At 33.3% G+C, this 18,012-nt stretch overlaps 1 long non-coding RNA gene across 1 annotated transcript; it reads right to left on the reverse strand.

The window, feature by feature from the left end:
* Positions 1-11,502: 11,502 nt before the first annotated feature.
* LOC132747944 (uncharacterized) lies at positions 11,503-16,942 on the reverse strand. Its single transcript, XR_009628182.1, has 3 exons — positions 16,783-16,942; positions 15,198-15,339; positions 11,503-12,060 (listed from the first exon to the last, which is right to left on the reverse strand). It is a non-coding gene; the product is annotated as an uncharacterized LOC132747944 (long non-coding RNA).
* Between the last annotated feature and the right edge of the window lie 1,070 nt (positions 16,943-18,012).

The raw sequence follows: 18,012 nt of genomic DNA on the forward strand, positions 1-18,012 counted from the left end.
ACACCCTGTCGCTGAGGCCAGTCAGGAAAGTGTTATGTACGGAATTCCACAAACGACAGCCTACTGCCTACTGCTCACTGCATGCCTACTGTCAACTGCCTACTGTCAACTGCGTATTAACAGTTATAGTTTATGTATGGAGCATTATATACGTAAAAAACATTATGCAAGTATATATACTGGAAACATATTAAAGATGTTATAAAGCACTTTTGCATTTTAACCGTTCGGACAGAATGTTTCTAAATGTCCTTTTAAAAAGTCTCCTTGTATTTTATGAACTTTATCAGCCGGCATGAAGGAAAACGTCAACAAGTGAATGATCTATGGAATTGAAATGAATTGCAAACATTAGAAGAAAAAAAATGGATTACGTATGCTTCTTATATCAAATTTATGGCTGTTCATCCCTTTTGATAGTTTTTGATGCTTTTTATGGATTTATAAATACACCATGTCCTTCTTTATTGACAAGTTTATTTAGAAACACATGTAACGTAGGGGCGTCCGTGGCCGAGTGGTTAAGGTCGTTGACTTCAAACCACTTGCCCCTCACCGCTGTGGGTTCGAATCCCGACAGGGACTTTGGATTCTTTCATGTATGGAAGCTATCCAGCTAGCTCACGGAACGTCGGTGGTTCTACTCAGGTGCCCGTTCGTGCCTGAAATAATGCACGGAAGGGCACCTGAGGTCTTCCTCCACCAGTAAAGCTGGAACGTAGCGATATGACCTATACTGTGTCGATGTAACGTAAAACCCAAAACAAATAAAAAAACAACATGTAACGTATACTTGATTCTTATTATACTACAGGTTCTATTATACAATGGGCTCTATAGTATAATACATTCTTAGATAACACAGGTTCTACCATTACACTTGTTCTGTGATATAACCGGTTATATGACACCTCTGGTTTAGTGAAACCATAGGTTCTATGAAACAACAGGTAATTTGGTGTATTCTTATAAAATCTGCAAGGTTTTTAATGACACTATGTAATTATAGTGTAATTACCTGCAGTGTGAAGAGTTTAAAACGGGCAATCCGAATCACAATAAAGGCGAAACATGTACGATGGAAATCAGATCTTCATGTAAAAAATATAAAGTCAGATTGGTATCAACCTTTAAGGTTGCAGTATTTCTTTTAATCAGTTTTTGCACGGATTTTACGTGCGTGAAAAAAGTATTGGAAGTTTCTGCATTGTGAAGAAAACATATACATTATGTTTTTTATAAATGGCTAACTCAGAAGTTGGATATACGAGATAGTTCGTCCTTCTGTAAACCTTGGGTTTCCCTTTGCAACTCGGACAACAACAACAACCTAAAATCCTGCAGTACATGCAGTTCAAGCAAGATAAACAGTCAAAGGCCGCAATTTGTAAAGATAAGAATTCATATTTGAATATGATTTATAATAAGGACAGGTTAAATATTATACACCGGAACCAGAATTTTTGTTAAATTCAGTAACTTAAGTTACCGAACTTGTAAAATATGTATACCATATAAAAAGTAAGGAAGGGCCATAACTTATGCAGGAAAGAAGGAATTCTAACTTCCTTTGAACTTGTATAGTTAAGTGTTGAGGAGATCATACATGAAAATTTTATGTACAATAAATCACAAAGATTGCACTGTGTGTATATTATGAATAAAAGTTCATCGAGCACGAAATATCCCCCTTGCATACATTTTGTTAGTGACCTTTGACCTACTGATCTTAAAATCAATAGGGGTCGTTGTTGTCCGAGTTGCCAAGGGAAACCAAAGATTCACAGAAAAACGAACTAAAACATCAAAAGTGTTTTCGCTTTTTTGCCTCTAAAATCCGAAAAAAGCGAAAACTCGAAGAGACGACAAAGTTAACTCTGTCGTCCATCCTTTTTCGTATTTTGGAGGCAAAGAAGTGAAAACACGACATGGCGTTTATCAGCCACCATAACTATCAGTATCCAAAGCAGACGATAGGTCAGTGTTGAGTGTTCTCTTGTTTGTTTATTCCATAAAATTACCTCTTTTTACTGGCAGAATAATCGCTAGAATTACAGGAAAGATTGTCTCAATGGTGCAAGCTATGGTGAATGTTTGCAAACTGATGACAGAGATATAGAAACCAGGTCATCTAGGGATTTGGTTATATATATATTGAATTTTGTATTACATTTATTTTTCTCTGGTTGTTCTCAAGAGCTTTCTTTCTGAGAAAATCAGTTCAAGGAAACACCTATGAAGTATCTCTTTACTCACAACGGATCAGATTCTGTTACATTTTTAGACGCAAGTATTGCGAGTTGTTTTCGTTTGCTTAACCTATCTATATAGGTACTTTCATAATTCAGCCATTTGGACTTTTTTATCATGATAGTACTTTATTGTTCTGCGAGCTTGTTTTTATTGATTCTGATATCTAAGTACTTTTATTAATTGACAAGTGATTTATGTGTAAGTACTTTATGATTTCTTACATCTTGGTACTTTTATCAATGGACCAGCTTTTTTACGAAACCTTTTTCTAAATATTTGCATAATTCAGCCAGTCTGTTTGGATGTAACAAAGTACTTCATTGTGCTGCGAGCTTGTTTGTGTGGTTCTGATATATATTCCGTAGTAAATGTAGGCAGTGAACAAGACATAATGAGGCCAACCTGATTGTTAGATTCATTTATCTTGATATTTTTGTGAAGCGACCAGCTTTTGTTGTGAAATTTATTTCGAGCTACTTTTAGACTTTTATACTACAGTCGACTTTTTCTTTTCTAAACAACATTAATCAAGAGGTGTGTCATAGATGTTCTGGTTCATACATTGTACCTTTATAATAAATCCACCTTTACAGTATTGACATTTTGCGTCTAGCATTGCGACCACCCTGACAACTTGAGAGCTCAAAAACAAGTTCAATAGCATGTTATATCTACTTCCTGGACTAACTAGTACTGGTAGTACCACATGATGATTATTTCCCAAAACGGAATCTAACACTGGATGGCTAGGTACAGATGAAGACTTTTATACCCGAAGGTAACCTAACAATGACACTCAAACAAAGCACAAAAAAATCAATTTAGTTACACTTTAATTTTCTTAAATATAGACTATGATATTATATAAATAGTTAACTTAATACAAGAATTATAATAACATGTTGTAAACATATTATAAATTACTAAACTCAGTTCTGACAGTATAGTCATATATAGCAACAGTACGAACAGTTGCAAAGTTATCTCCCTTCATAAATAATGCCTACATATTGCAGGCACATCATAATACTAATATTGTCAAATACTTGAAATAAGATAGTCAAATCTATTTATAGTATTTTCAATAGTCACTAAATACAAAAAAGTAAGGTATAAATGTAAGAATACCTATTTACAATGTACAATCATTTTATCAACTTTTGTAAATCTTTCAACGTTATCCAGCTAACTGTTATAATAAAATCATTATATCCTAAACTTTTTTTTTCAAATAGTTTTTATCATTACAAACTACCCTGTCCTAATGCCCTGTTTACCGTTTTGTCAAAAGGATATAATGAAGATTTATGTTAATACATCATGTCGACTTAAGCTTATATTCTAGACAAAAACAAATAATAAACTATTTACAAATGGTGATGAAATAATAACTGCATAAACCTTCATAAAATATATATCCCCAAGAGGTATCTTGTAGATACCTTCATCTGTGTACGTGTTGTGGCAAAAAGTAAAATATAAAATACAATGTATTATAATTGGCAATGAATTAAATTTATGAAATATAGTGCTTTGCAACTTTAACCAATGGCAGCGAACAAAAATTAAGCATTACAAATAACAAGGTCTCTCATCACACAAATATGTACAAGTATAAAAGAGTATGGTTTTATACAAAAAAAAAATCCTAATTGAGGTTTATATATCTATATAGGTTTAAGGTCTTTACTTCTACCCTTTGAAAATTAAGTAATTAAGCTTCTGTGAAAAAGTACAAGGCAATTATATGGAGTAGAATTTGGGTATTTATTCGCTGTTTATTTTTCAATTTCTGTTTATCTCATTTATATTCGTATTTCAATAAATTCTTATCTATAAACATATAAATTAAAATTGATTTAAACAATTTTAATTGCTACTTTTTAATTGCCAGTTAAACATTTGTATTTTGATACTGCAGAATGTAAGGATCAATTGTTTCTACTTCTTGTTTAAACTACGTGGTTAGATATTATGTTGCATACTTCTTCCTTTTTAATTTGAATAATTAAGTTTTAACTTATGATCTTGAACGTCCTTCCTTTTAAGAATACAAAGTGGGTTACATAACAATGAAATAAAATCTATACGAATGCACCTAGACGAATACGAACTGCAATAACACGAATACGAAATTACATTGAAATTCAAATTTATACATCTGGCCGGGGACCAATATTTCCGTACAAGCTCGTAATTTTTGACGGTGTAACCGTTGAAATATTCTCTTCAAAAAAATCCACGAAATCCAGGGTAGCACTCCACAGTTAATTTCAAGTTCTGCCGTCAATGCCCTACAAGCAATACGTCTAATAATTCTGATACCAAACTACACAACCTTGAAAAAGAAAACACATTTTGTTGAGAACATAAGATTGCAAATCTACAAAGAAATCATCCCATCTGCAATAGGCAGGCAGTCAAAAAAAGTTCCTATTCATTCCGTTGAAGCCCAAAATCTACAGTGGCCCGAGACCCAAAACAACACATTTCGTTCATCCGGCAAAAAAGACCTGCAAATATACAGGGTAAAGGAATACCGTCTCTGATTTAGCAACTCCCTTTCCGTGCAAACTATCATAAAGGAACTGGTGCTCAACCTTGAAGATTTTTTACTACTGCTAATAGTTTGTACCCCGAACCCCCCCCCCCCCCCCCTGTAAAATCACTTGTTTTTACCGTGCATGTTATTTAAAAGCAATGTTTACAAAAAATGGCGGCCTTGACATCTATAATCAACAGCAAGTGATTTCTGGCCATGCTTTCGAATTTGCAAGTGATTATATTAGATGTCACAAAAACAAATTTCATGCTTAAAATGCACTTTAAAGACAACCAGTCATTTAACCGTTTCCCTTATATAGACCTATTTTGATTGAGCATGCTGTTACAGAGGCTATGGTCCAGTCAACATTTGTGCCAAGTTTCATCAGTATTGAAGCATTTTGTATAGTTTCATAGCAGTTTGAACTTGTAACAGGAGGGTTTTCAATGAAAACTGCCAGTTTTCACAATACGAGTATGCTCTTGGGGTAAAAGGTTAAATCCAGAATATTCACTATATCCAAGAAACCCTCCCTCGCTATTCGAAGCTGTGGCTTACATTACTGTGGTGTGCTACCTATAAACTTGGATTAAATTGCCGCGTAGCATTGTATCCTCACACCTTGTGCTCACGGAAAATACCGAAGCGATACAAGAGTTATCTCCCGTCACTAAGATTTTGCGCTGGAATTTTACAGCTAGGACAAAAAAAAAACAAATATTAATCACGTGGTTTCTAGTTTTTATTTGTTCTGCTGTTCTTCTTATTGAAATGAGTCAGTTTTATTTCGCTTAAGGTTGTTTAATGTTAATATTTTCATAAAGTTAGAATATGGATAAATCTCTATAAAAACAATTCTAATAGCCTCTACATACAAATTTATTTTCAGTGTGAATCGAATGAGAATAAGAGTTGCACAAACACAATTATAAGAAATAAGTTCGAGAAAACACACTTTCTTTTAAATAAGTAGAAATAGCACATGTTAAAAACAAAAAGTAAATTTATTGATATTTAATATTAAATTAAACGAATTAAGATGAAGTACTGGCATTGGCTTTAGAATATTACAACTTACTAAAACATAGTAAGAAAGAATAAATAAATATTAAAGCAAAGAACTTTGATTAACTCACAGATGAATCAAATTTGTAGGAATATGATTTAAACTTAAGCAAATGAAAACAACAAGTAGTCAAATGAATAAATACCCAAATTCTGCTCCATACAATTACTCTAAACATATGCATATCAAAGTAGTGTGTCTGAAGTACTTATCATTTTTGCCTTCTATTCATCTGTGCAATTTATGTAACTTTTCCCGTTATGTTCCGCCCCATCATTTTATTTACTAAGTGCAATGATAAGTAACTCAAACAATGCAATAGAGGGTTATGTATCTAAACACAGCACTCTTTCTGAAGAAGATTTGTTCATCTATGAATTTTTCAAATTTAAAAAATGTACCTTATGATTTAGATGTCTAAATCTCTAAAAAAATGTATTCTTTGCTTTAGCAGACAGAGCACATAATGAGTGCATTTTATTGAAACACTATGCATATATATATTAAATAGAGGATATTGAATGAGTGTAGTTTAATACTAAATTTATTGAACGAGTTGAATAAAATCATATTATGCGAGCCTCTAGCGAGCATAATATTGTTTTATTCAACGAGTTCAATAAATTTAGTATTGCATCTACACGAATATAATATTCTATTTATCACATATTTAAAATAAGAACAGTAAACTGTTAAAATGAGTAATTTTTCAATGACGCGCCTATAGTGTAACGCTAACGTTAGCGCGCTTTTAACGCTATGTTTCTATATAGCGCAAACGACGTCATGTCAAAGTGTTATTACACTAGTGTAATAGCGTTTTTATTAAATGGCTTTATTACACTCCTGCGCCACGGTTTATATGATAAACAAAAGTAAGGGATAAGTGCTTCAGCTGTTTAACGTACGTACATTCTAAGTAAGTGTTATTTTTGTTACAGAACAAAACACGAAAAAAAAATATATGAAAATAATCATTTTGCTAGATCTACTTTATATTTATAATACCATTCCAAACAACAGCATACCAAATAGTGCATTAATTAAAACATAGATCTATAAAGAAACTAATGAAAAGTATTATCACATAAACACAGGCAAATGATTGTAATTTATCCTACAACAGTAACCGTCTATATTATCAGGCCAGATAAACATTATAAGAATCTTACACCGGCTACCGGTACAGACCGGAATATCTAGCTCGAGGGAAACTGTTTACATCGGTAACGAGGCTCTGCCGAGTTTCCGCTAAACAGTTTCTCGGGAGCTAGCTTTCCCTACTGTACCAATAGTCGGTGTTTGATTCTTTTTCTTGCATGTCAATTATTTTCGGAACAGAAATAATGAAAACTGATATTCTCATTACGCACTTTTTTTCTTATAGTAGCTTATGAACATACAACTCATTCATAACGGAAAAAAGACGTCGTCCTAAGAACGTGATTCATTCATAAAATGTGCGCGTCAATTACGTCATTTAAAACACGCGAATTGTCTTACATGGGGTGGGGGGTGGGGTGTAAACGGTAGATAATTCTGTCAGAGATGCAAGAAATTAATCTCCATCACTAATTCACATGGTTAGTCTATGATGGCGTCATATAGTAAAAAATACATGTAAACAAGGAAAATGTAAAAATGAAACGTTTAAAGATTGTTGTCGGGATGGAGAATGTTTATCCAGTTCGCTGCAAAAGTGAATCTTGGTTCGCTAAAGCTCGCCTGGATAAACTTTCTCGATTACAGAATAAACCTTCCCTTATTAATGAAATATTGAGAAACTGTGATGAAATAAAATGCATATTTTCATTTCTGCATTGTCACTGCAGTTAGCTTCTGCCACTCGAGAAATAGAGAATAATAGGTTGGTGCCGTGGATGGAGAAAGTTTATCTGGCAAGGCGGAGGAATTTATTGGGTGAGCCTTCGGCACCAATCTATTATTCTTTTTATCCTGTCACCGTTTTGTTTTAAAATTTTATAAGGCAACCTACCTTTAATCACACTATCGGAAATGTTTCGTTATAAACAAAGACGGCCCGAAGCGTGCATTATTCTACAACAATGCACTCGCCGTTCTTATTATCTCCCTGTGTATTTTCACATTGAGGGCGCCATTTTGTTTGAAAAATGTGATAAATAAAAACAATTTTTTGTCAATTTTTTTTGTGAAAACTATCTAGAATGACAGAAAATGGTCTAACTAAGAAAATGAATTCGAACACCAATATCTTTTATTCAGTCGTTAACGCTGTACAGACGTTTAAAGTATTGTTTACGTGACGTCACAGTGTAGCGCCAAGCAGCACGTGCAAAACAATCAAATCAAGTACGCTATTTTAATGTCGCAAACGAGTTAAGTTTTACATTTATTTCACTTTTAAACGGCCTGTAAAGAACGTTTCTATTGGAAACTCTGAGACGAAAACAAATTTAACCACCAAACATATAAAGTCCAACAGTATAATAATTATTATATTTTTTCTTGAAAAGTAGTCCGGCAAACATGCATACCACGTGATCAAGTGCCGTAGATCAGTAAAAATATACGGCACCTTGTTATCGGGCCAAAATTGATACAAGTGACAGGATAAATATTGTTCATATCACTCGATGAAAATATATCCTGTATTTAATAGCAGAAACAAAACTTGATTATTCTCTTTATATTCGTGTTGATTCAATACTAATTTTTTTTAAACTCGTTGACTAAAGCAATAACATGCTCGCCAGAGGCTTACATAATATGATTATAAATTCTAAATTTTGAATATTCTCCATGTATTGAATAACATGCATGATAAAATGACGTCACATTTGACGTCGTAGTATCGAGTGAAAATTACATCATTTGTTAAAGCAATATTGCTGAAATTTCATTAAGTCATCTTTATAATTAAAATGAAAACAACAACAGAAAAAGAAAATAATTCATTAAAGTAGAGCCTAGAATGCCTTATTGCAATCATTGTAAATGTTTCCTTATTGTGTTATCTAAATGTATGTAGTGTAAAAACTAAGCTGATTTACTGTATATACATATCGTAACTAATGTAATTTTCTGTTCCCTTAATATATGCATATAAACATAATAATTTGACAAATTAGACAAGATTACAGTTACTCAAAACTAAAGGCGGTAATATATGTATACATCTATATATCAACTTGAATCAACTTAAAGGCTCATTATGCCTCAGAAATCCATATTTCTATAACTCTCTAGAAATGTAATATATGTGTTTAATAACTATGTTTAAAATAATGGATTTATTGCATTTTAGATGTTTTAAAACTGAAAAAAAAACGATACGGAACATGCGGTAATATGTCTTACGGGTAGAAAATTGTAAATAAAGTAGTATTTTGACTTCCATACGAATAACTTATTCACTATAATTTTACCAACTGTCAACAGATGCAGACAAAAAATTCATATATAAAGCCAATGAGGATGTGTTTCGAATCTGTTATAAGATGCCTACAAAATAAACAGTTATTTGGAAATAAAAATTACACCATTTAAATATACCATCAAAAGTGATGGATTTGCAAAACAATGAGATTATGTACAAATTTGTATCTTAAAGGCACATAAAGGCTCAGAAATATATTTTTTTTTATTCTTTAGACAGGCCAAACATGTGTTCAATAATTTTTAATACTGGATATAGATTAGCACAACAACATAAGAAACTAAAGTTGAATGTACAGTTATGTGTTATAAGGAAGCAAAATGTAAAGACTATAGTTTTGTTGACTTCCATACAAAATACTAAATCAATGTAAATTGAAATCGGAATTGGTAATTAAACAAAAGCAAAATACAGTAAACCTATTTATGACCAAACGTTACGGCAAATATTGAAAGTTTTTGAGAAATTAGCTTTTTGAAGCTTAATGGGCCTTTAATGTATACAGACAAACTGATCAACACAACTAAGCAAAATAAATGATGATTTGTATTTCCTTGAATGCAAAGATCTAATAAGGAGTTTTGGAAGGGTCATATGCCCTATATAAATAGTTGTAAATAAATAACTCGGGACTTTACGCAAGTGTAACATGAAAAAATCGTTATAACTAATAATACAATTAATAAACATCTATAATATGTACAATTATACAATTTAAAAAAAGATATTAAAAAAAGCAAACTATAACATGTACAAATTTGTAAAAATTTCTTTTGGAAGCATCCTTTCAAAGTTCTTTAATGTCAACACTGCAATCGTTTGTGCAGAAATTAAGGAGGAAAAAAACAGCAAAAGGGCCATGATGGCCCTGAAGTCGCTCACCTGTATATTGCCCCCCCCCCCCCAAGAGCAGGGCCAGTTTAAACCCCAGGGCTTTTATTTGAACAAACTTGGTAGACACTTATTAGAAGATGTTTCATGCTAAACATCTAAGGTCTAGTTTGTTGGGTTTTTTTAAAAGAAGATTTTTTAAGTTTTTTCTTTACACATATATATAAAATCAATGACACCCCTGAGGCAGGGCCAGTTTTGACCCAAGGGCTTTTATTTGAACACTATTTGTAGACACTCGCTAGAGTATGTTTCATGCTTAATATCTAAACTCTAGCTATTCGGGTTTTTTCCATGAAGATTTTTAAGTTTTTGCTATACACATATAAGGAAAATCAATGTCCCCCGGGGCGGGGCCAATTTTGACCCCAGGGCTCTCATTTGAACAAACTTGGTAGACACCCATTAGAAAATGTCTCATGCCAAATATCTTAGCTCTAGCTCTTTGGGTTCTTTAAAAGAAGATTTCTAAGTTTTTACTATATGCATATTGGAAAAATCAATGACCCCCTGGGGCGGGGCCAATTTTGACCCCAGGGCTTTTATTTGAACAAACTTGGTAGACACCCATTAGAACATGTTTCATGCTAAATATTTTAGCTCTAGCTCTTTGGGTTCTTTAAAATAAGATTTTTTAAGTTTTTACTATATACATATAGGGAAAATCAAATACCCCATGGGGCGGGGCCAATTTTGACCCCAGGGCTTTTATTTGAACAAACTTGGTAGACACTCACTAGAAGATGTTTCATGCCAAATATCTAAGCTCTAGCTCTTTGGGTTTTTTGCAAGAAGACATTTAAAGTTTTTTTCTTTTGGTTGCCATGGCAACCAGTGTTCTGCATGGAATTAAATTCTTTGAACAAAAGGTGACCACCAAAGAAACATTCCTGTGAAGTTTGGATGAAATTGGCTTGGTGGTTTATGAGGAGATGTCATTTAAAGTAAAAGTTTACGGACTACGGACGGTCGACGGACGGGCGGACGGACGCCGGAGGAAAGTGATCACAAAAGCTCACCCTGTCACAAAGTGACAGGTGAGCTAATAAAAAAGAGGAAAATCAAACTACATTACAAAAATTCAATACATGTAATTATAAGACTATAAGTATATGCTTTGTCAGATTTAACAATAATGCCAATGATAAATTAGTTTTGTCTAATATTTCTTGCGGTATCATTTTAATACTTAATTGCTAAATACATTTATTCACGCATCTCTAAGTAAATAAACTGCTAATAATATCCGTTTTCATTGGATCTAGGACAAAACATAATGGGACAAGCAACTAGAGACAAGCGCTACGTTTTCTTTTCACCAAACCAAAAATAGTTGTGAACGTGTATATTTTTGTCCGTTGTAATTAATGTAAATAAGAAAAGTATAAGGCAAATGGCGAATGATTTTTTAAAAACTATATCGAAGATCGGCTGTCAATTGGACGCCAACATAAGACAGTTTATCCAGTCGGTAGTTGCTTATCCCTCTATACTTTATGTCCCATATTTGATAAAACAATAAAATTAATTCAATAAGATGTTCTTAAATCAATAAAGGTTTTCACCCTGAATTTTGATTTAAGTTTCTACGGTATGACCATAATTCACGAAACATACATTTGAAGGAACTCAGGAATATATTTGACAGCAGCCTTGGTTGTGGTATCTTTTTACACGTAAATTCCCCTTGAAGAAAAAAGTAAATGGTATAATCAATGCAAAAGTTTGCTAGTCCGTTTCCGGTTAAGCCAAGAATCAGAAGATTGTACGAAACTATCTTGGAACAATTTTCTTTCGTGTATGTTTCTGTAATGCCAGGAACCAGGTGTCAAGTCGTGATTGAAACGTTGTCATCATTGTCACTGTAGTTTTACTGAAGCTCCTTTTCTGGAAAGAGAAGAAGAAATGATAAATGAGTTAGTCAAAACATTTTGTAACAGTATAGATAGCATAGATTTTATTCTAACACTTGTTTTTATATTTTCCAAGTAACATTGACGATATATGTTCTGTTTTGACTATGTAGAGAAACCAACACAGGATATCTCGTGTTAAGATTTTGGCACGAGCGGATTGCCAGAGCAAATAAACATACCTTCTGCTGACTTAGATTACTTAGGTACGTGCAGACATCTGAGTAGAACCACAGACCTCCCGTAAGCCAACTGAAATTATTTTTTTAGAGACAAACTGATGTGCGAGTAGAACCACGGGCTTTCCGTCAGCAAACTTAACTGTGAGCTGTTATCCGGATAAAACACGGACCTTCCGTTAGCATATTTAATTGGACAAGCAAATTCGTTGAATTTATATCCCCCGCCGAGTACTGGTTATTATTGACACAACAACTGAAGACATAAGGCTTTATTTATATATTAATCATGGCATAAACAGTAATATTCTTTGAACTTGATAAATATTCAGGGAAATAACAGAGCCATAACTTTGTGTTAAATAGTAAAATCTGGAAATGTCAATGAGATGTATAAATACTACATAACTAATCAAGGGCCATAAATCTGAGTTATAAGTATCTGACTGGAACAAGGCGACTATATGCACATCTCATCTTGTATCCCATAAAGTTTCATTGAATTCCAGCCGGTGGTAGCAGAGAAGTAGCGAGGAAACAAATATTTTTCTATATGGATACTGCATAACAAATCAAGGGCCATAACTCTGAGTTAAAGTGTCTGACCGGAACAAGCCGATGATATGCGCATCTCCTCGTGGTATTGAAGGTTCCCATAAAGTTTTGTTGAATTTCAGCCAGTTGTTGCAAAGAAGTAGTGCGGACACGATTTTTACTCTATATGCATACTACATAACTAATCAAGGGCCATAACTCTGAGTTAAAGTGTCTGACCCGAACAAGCCGACTACATGCGCATCTCTTGGTATTGAAGGTTCCCATAAAGTTTCGTTGAATTCCAGCCAGTAGTTGCAGAGAAGTAGCGCGGAAACAATTTTTACTCCATATGCATACTGCATAACTAATCAAGGGCCATAACTCTGAGTTGAAGTGTCTGACTGGAACAAGCCGATGATATGCGCATCTCCTCTTGGTATTGATGATTCCCATAAAGTTTCGTTGAATTCCGGCCAGTAGTTGCAGAGAAGTAGCGCGGAAACGATTTTTACTCTATATGCAACATACATAACTAATCAAGGGCAATAACTCTGAGTTAAAGTGTCTGACCGAAACAAGCCGACGATATGCGCATCTTGATATTGATGATTCCCATAAAGTTTCGTTGAATTCCAGCCAGTAGTTACAGAGAACTACTCCGGAAACGAAATTCGGACGGACGGACGGATTAACGGACGGACCAACGGACGGTCAGATGTGCATCTCCTCTTGATATTGATGATTCCCATAAAGTTTCGTTGAATTCCAGCCAGTAGTTGCAGAGAACTACTCCGGAAACGAAATTCGGACGGACGGATGGACGGACGGACGGACAACGCCAAAACTATTCCATCGGCGGGGGATAATAACTGTATTTCAGCAGGATCTGATTTCCAGATAGAACCACGGACCTTCTGTCAACAAGATAAAGTTCATGTGAGTGATTTAGATTCGAGTAGACATTCACGTTACTTTATGAAGAACGGCCAATGTTTCGTAAATAATATGACAACGCTAAATTTTATCAACAAGTTCTTTTAGTTTTTTAAATTATTTTTGTACAAAAGAATTGCAGTAATTCAAATAAATCGTTACACATTTACTTTGGTTAATCGGCAAACTGTAAATCAGTTTATTAATTCCACGGCTTAGAAAAATAATCTAAAACAAGTCGGTTAAAATTCAGTAATACGTATTTACAAAATTAAATTGGTCGCACGGCTGCGCCGCGCCTGACCAATTTAATTTTGTAAATTATAAAATACGTACTTATAAACTGATGCAGCATCAGACCCGTTTTGAAACATAACCAGATTAACACACGTTGATTTAACCTTTTCATTTGCAATTGCCATTGTCCCAATTAATTCTTGTGCATTTTGCGACAAAACAAGTATTCAATATCTTCTTTTAACATGAAAATTACCATTAAAATTGCCTATCTAACTGTGAAGCATCACACTAAATACCGTATTCCGGTAATTATACCGGACAATTCGATTGAATGCCAAAATCTTGCCTTTTCACGCAAAAGATGAACTTTAAATTCTTTAATTCATCTTTTCATACATATTTAAGTATGATAATGAATGAAAAATGTAAGAATCGGCGAAAAAACGATATTTGTCTATTTTGTGATCACGATTTCTGCAGGCGTCTAGAGGTACTGCTCCAGTCCTGTTTTGAGTTAAACCCTTAGAGTCATTTACTATATTTAGAGCATCTTTATTGACATGAATGTTTATATTTTTTCTTTTGTTTTAGTACTTAAATACAATTATATTGAATACAAAAGACAGTAAATAACAGTAAATAACATCTTTCAATATCTTGAAAAAAGTAAAATTATAAACATGTTAGAAGCACATATATAAAGCAAACAATTCAATCATATTCATTATAATAATTTATAGTTTGCGAAGCTGGAATTATTTCTATCATACTATACATACGTTTGAAATGATGAAATGTGCGCTACTTTAAACACAATCGCGCTGTTTACGTGAAATTTGTCGGCTACCCACAATTGTTAGTTTACTAATAAAATTTTATGCAGGCATATACGAAACGTTCAACACGTCTTAAATACTGCGATCCAGGCTATTGTTGTTTTTTTTTTTGTTTCTTTGCAAGAAATACGAACACTTTTAATCACTTTCTTTTAATAAGTGCATTTGCCATAAACTATCTGTTTTAACCAACTTATAACTTTTACCCTATTACATTTCAGATGTCCTTAACATACTTTGCTTAAGGGAAAAAAAAAGTTGAAACGTTCTTTCACGAAATAGTCACATTTTGCATACTTTGATGGAGATCATTTCCGATTTTACTCTTTAATCTTTATTTCGGATTTTATTGACCTGTCAATAAAAAGGGTAATTTAAAGTCTTACATTGACATGCAAGAAGCATGAAACTTCAGTTTCCAAAGAATTGGTTTAAAACACATCCAATCATCCCAACAAAATTGATCTATCACCACACAAATCAAAATGCTAAACGTCACAAGAGGTTTTGCATGATGATCCAATGCCGCTGAAATGATAAAAAACGCAAATTATATTATTAATGGGGGATTTATGCAAAACATTATCTTACTATTTTATATCTATATGTAGCTAAAATCCATGATTGGTCTTATATTGCTCAGTTAATTATGATCATAAAAGCTCATAATGACAAGAACAGTTGATTTATGTTGTAAATTATGAATGAAAAGCAGAAAAAGACAAATCTTAAGCTGATAAGATTACAAAGTATATTTCTGCATCTGAAATAGTGCACAAATTGAATGGTTGCTTTGGAAGTCACTTGTTGCTAAGTCAAAAGTAAATGCTTGCTATGGAAATCATAGGTTGCTATTGAAAAACAATGGTTGCTTTGAAAAGTCAAAAGGTCCCTTGTTGTATGCTATTGTTGCTATGCAAAGTCAATGGTTGCTATGAAAGTCACTGGTAACTTTACAAATGATAACTATGGAAATTATAGGTTGCAAAAGAAATTCAATGATTAGTATGGAAGACACTTGTTTCTATTGCAAAATATATGGAAAAACATACGAGCCATTACCCAATCCCCCATGGAGCCCAGCCGTTTTTACGCCCCGGCTATGCTTATATTAACTTGGTAAGGGTACACTAGATAATGTTTCATACCAAATTTGTATGCATTATCTCTTGTGTTTTTCAAGAACATGTTTACAGTTGTATCTATTACCAAGAAAACAAAAAAAAACTCACTGACCTCCCTGGGAGGCCATATTTAGACCCCAGAACTGTAATTGAACACGCTTGGTTCACATTTAGAGGATAAATGAGCCCTGTCACGACAAAACCAACATAATGGGTTTGCAACCAGCATGGATCCATGCTGTTCGCTTACAAACATAATAACAAGTAGAGAAACTGATAGCGAACGGCATGGATCCTGATCAGACTGCGCAGATGCGCAGAGTGCTCTGGATCCATGCTGGTCGCAAACCCATTATGTTGGTTTTGTCGTGACGCGGCTCAAATAGACTTTATCATAAAATTACAAATACGTACCTTAAATATATGACATAACAATAACATCTTACTAAAACAATAAACAAATAACCTTTCCGGAGTAAAAATTAGGAAACGTTTAACATATATTCTCTTTAATATAGCTGTATACATGGTTGCGCTGGTTCCAACTTCTTTTAATGTAGAGGTGGTGATGTGCCATTTGATAAACACGTGCCATGTATTGTGTATCTGTTTATAGTCTATGTTTATAAAATGCTTCATTTTTATTACAAAAATAAACTAATTCCAGAATAAAAACAATTCATGTAAAATATTTAATTAATGTTGATTTATTTATATCAAATATTTTATTCGAGTAAAAGAAAATATAAGAATCGTGTTCACTGTGAATAATCTATTTCAGTTCTTACATATGCATGTATAATAAAATAATAATTAAAGATTAAACATTCACTATAAAATCTCTTACCTGTAAAATATTTCCATATCCTTGTCCAACTTTTATATCCAGTAAGTTCCGTAAAAAACTTGTAAAAAACCTTCCATGAATTATTTATATCAGTTATTTTTTAAATCTATAATCAATTGTCAATTAATGTTTTTATTGGAAACGTATATTACATGTATGTCCTAATGCCGGCTCGCCACGGCGAGCCGGTATTACGGTAGGATTTTACTGAGAAACAACCTAAAACTCCGAAGCTATCCAAAAATTTAATCGAAGCTTGGCTTCCAGCTTTCTACAAAATTTATCTATCAGGGCTAGGATCCAAAATTATTTAGCCAATCAAATTTAATCTTACATAGCGTCAAAAAACCTTCAATTTTCACGCCATTTTTAAAAATCAGCAAGTATTGTTTTGAGCGCAAAGATATAATGATGATTAAAATGTTTGTCTTTATGAATTCTTTTCAATAAATCATATTTACACTGACTTCTGATTTAGCGATTTCCCCTGTTTTCTCTGTAGTAAGTTTTCGTTTGGTTAATTAACATAAGTGTACATCTGGTTCTGTGCATTTTTGGCTTTTCCTTTTTTCCGGTCATTTTATCCTTTCCGGTATTTAGTGTATGTATTTACTGGCCGGGATCCGGAACGCCCGGGATCCGGGATAGTATAAGATATGGAGGAAAAACCTAATGAACTATATTTGTGTTGATTGTTGTCGTAATGAAAGGCCATAAAACGTTAATTTTTTTTATTGTATATAATGAACGTTAAATTAATTTAACTTAGAATATAGATATATTTAGAGCTATTTATTAACAAACTTAAAATGCGGAAATCACAATACTTATAATTATATGCCTAATTAATTGGAAAAATCAAAGACTATTTTCTTGAATTGGTCAAATCCCGGGATCCCTGTATGTTTTAAAACGATCCCAGCTTTTCTGAAAACTATATACTTGAACTGGCCAATCCGTGAGATCTATTTACATTTTAATACGATCCCGGCTTTTCTGAAAACTATATTCTTGAACTGGTCAATTCCCGGGATCCCTATATGTTTTTTAAAATAGGATCCCGGCTTATCTGAAAAACATCTTCTTAGCCTGGTCAATTTCTGGGATCCCTATATTTTTTAATAGGATCCCGGCTTTTCTGGCTGAATTGATTGACAACTTGTGTTTACTTTAGGACTTGTGCCTCTCATTCCAATACTAAATAACATACATGTATTACAACTTAATTTT

The sequence above is a fragment of the Ruditapes philippinarum genome, unplaced genomic scaffold (genome assembly GCF_026571515.1).
Source record: "Ruditapes philippinarum isolate M1 unplaced genomic scaffold, ASM2657151v2 ctg4313_1_1_1_1, whole genome shotgun sequence".
NCBI lineage: Eukaryota > Metazoa > Mollusca > Bivalvia > Venerida > Veneridae > Ruditapes > Ruditapes philippinarum.